Source organism: Equus asinus, chromosome 6 (assembly GCF_041296235.1).
Source record: "Equus asinus isolate D_3611 breed Donkey chromosome 6, EquAss-T2T_v2, whole genome shotgun sequence".
NCBI lineage: Eukaryota > Metazoa > Chordata > Mammalia > Perissodactyla > Equidae > Equus > Equus asinus.
In genome coordinates this window covers 57,604,912-57,607,609 of record NC_091795.1, presented here as the reverse complement: position 1 = coordinate 57,607,609, position 2,698 = coordinate 57,604,912, and the positions used below count along the sequence as shown (strand labels likewise).

The following is a 2,698-nucleotide window of genomic DNA, read 5'->3' as shown; positions in this document are numbered from 1 at the left end:
AAGTTAAATCTATTTTCACTGATTTTTAAGCTCAAGACAGCCTCGCTGGTGTGTTTACACTGGGTTTATTTTCAGAAGCAGAGCTATAATAAATGAAAAATATTTTCCTTTCACTAGAAAGGGAAATATTACACTTAGATATTTATAAGTATGACTGGTTATTTTTTTAAATGTGAAGTCAAAAATATTATAATTATTATACATTGCTGGCAATAATTTTCTGAGTGTTTCTAGCATAAAGACTGAAAGTAATATTCATGACATGAACTATACTTCAAACTAAATATGGAACAAAAATGGATTTAAATAACCAGAGTGAATTGCATATCTAAGGAGTACATGCAAATTAGTTTTAACTGTTTTATGTTAGAGTTACTATGATGGGAAATCACCATAATAAAAGCAATAAAGCGACTATTTTTGAGCACCTATTTTATTCCAAGTACTGTGATGAATATTTTATACGCATTCTCTTATTTAATACTCACAATAACCCCAAGAAGTAGGCACTATTAACCCTGTTTTGTAGATGAGGAAACCAAAGTGCAGAAAGATTAAGTAATCTGCCCAAGGTCATACAGCTAGTAAGTGGCTAAACAGGATTGAGACCTGTATCATTTGGCACAAGTCTATATGTGCTCCATATTCTGATACTGTCTCTTCCATCTCAAGGTTTAGGAGGATGACATGCAGGTGCTTATTCTGGGTACATTGTCTCTTCCATCTCAAGGTTTAGGAGGATGACATGCAGGTGCTTATTCTGGGTACATTGTCTCTTCCATCTCAAGGTTTAGGAGGATGACATGCAGGTGCTTATTTGCCCAGTCAAATGCTATCATCTTTACAACCTGTCAGAGAACAAGAAGCAAAGTCTAGAGAGTTATGTCCTATCGCCAGGAAGTAACCAAACTGTATACTCAGTCAGGTGGAATGCAAGCTAAACTCATGTGGGTTTCAGGATGTTTCCTTTCCAAGAGCAGTGTCCTCAGCAGGAGCCTGCTACACCACTGCCATGTCGGGGGAGCCTGGCTCAGCCTGCAGGTTCAGATGGCTGTGGATGTTCCCTACAGCAGACTGCACACTCCTTAGAGACCATTGTATGTATCGCAGAATGGGCCACCCACTGAGGACACTTAGTAAATGCTGATTAGCTGCTTAGAGTTCCTCGCAGCAAAACACTTCAGAAGGGTTGTGCCCTACAATGACTCACTCCACTTCCCCCAATCCTTCATTCCCATAATTTCCTCTTCCTCATCTCCCTTCCAGACTCCCTGAGAAATGAAAGCATCTCACACTCTCTTCTCTAGAGGCACCTCCAGCATTCAAATGCCTGTGCTCATATAAGTGCATTGAGGTGACAAACCTGAGTTTCATTACGTTCTTCCTTCACTGGGGAGAGAAGGTGGCTAAGGGTGGCTCTCATCCATCACATCGTGCATAAATTCCTCAGTAGCAACCGGGCATTCGTTGATAAGGAAGCAAAATGGATACCTAAAATGGGCCAGAAAAGTATTGTATCTTTTGACCAAGAAGACACTTTGCATCACAAAGCTTTTGTTTTAATATTGAACTCTAAATTTAAATGAGCTAGTAATTCACGTGTTGCGTTGGATTTAACCAACATACACTTTTTAATGGACACTGTCCTCTCTCTGAAGTAGCTTTTTCTAGTTTTTTTTTGCCGTAACTATGCAATACATGAACTAATCATGATTTCTTATACCAGTGGTAAGAGTATAAAATTTTAATGAGGGGAGAGGGGAGAAACAAAATGGAGGACAACCTTCTAAATTTAACATAAATGGAACAATAAACTGTCATGAAGGGAATTTTGATGATACAATATCTTGATTAGCTTGATATGCTGAGTGAGAAAAGAAATAGCATGCATTTTTAAAAAGTGACTTTTAAGGAAGAATCATTTGTTTGCATAAAATATGATTACTTACCCTCATAAATGTTTATCTGAATTTATTGCACTATAACCAGAGCCAACTGCCTCAGCCACAGCGGGGACACCCAATTCTGAATGGCAAAACAAACCAAAGGTGTGACTGGGGCACGTCAGCATCCCATGCTGACTCGGGGGTATTATGGCAGTTAAAATTCTGCTGATTTTCCAGAATGAGAGGCTCTAATGAGGCTGAATCCTTTAGAAATGGAAAAAAATGACAACTCAGACTGTAGTCCACCCCTCCCAAAAAGAACACCACCCAGAAGAGGCGAGTGAGCACCTGTCTCAGGTTCACCTGAGTTTCCATCCCATTGTCCACACTAGAGTCTGTCAGTTGGCAACCTGAGGCCAACTCTAGCTGCAGATGCCATTTTTATAGGTGTGCATTCAAATAAGTTTAGAAGAATTTAGAACAAAGCTTACACGGGCTGTGCTCTCCAACTCACCAGTCCCGGCCATTCTTGCTCTTCTTGGGCTCCTACCTTCATTCACTTACGTATCCACCCCTGACGGCTCTGGGACCCCTTCCTTTCAAGGACTCATGAAATACTACTCTCCTGCTATCACCAGGCTAAAAGCTGGACGCTCTTCAAGGACACAGGCTCACATTGTCTCCATCCAGAAGAAGAGTGCAAAAAGGAGGAAGAGAACTCATCCTTGACAAATGTTTTTATTCTAATTTTCTCACTTGAGGCTTCACAAAAAACCACAGCAAGTCAGAGGTAGAGGAAGCCCCGAGACTTA

General features: G+C 40.4%; 1 long non-coding RNA gene across 1 annotated transcript; it reads right to left on the bottom strand.

Annotated features, from left to right (window-relative positions):
* Positions 1-422: 422 nt before the first annotated feature.
* Positions 423-2,150, bottom strand: LOC123286591 (uncharacterized). Its single transcript, XR_006529116.2, has 3 exons — positions 1,950-2,150; positions 1,364-1,491; positions 423-848 (listed from the first exon to the last, which is right to left on the bottom strand). It is a non-coding gene; the product is annotated as an uncharacterized lncRNA (long non-coding RNA).
* Positions 2,151-2,698: the final 548 nt, after the last annotated feature.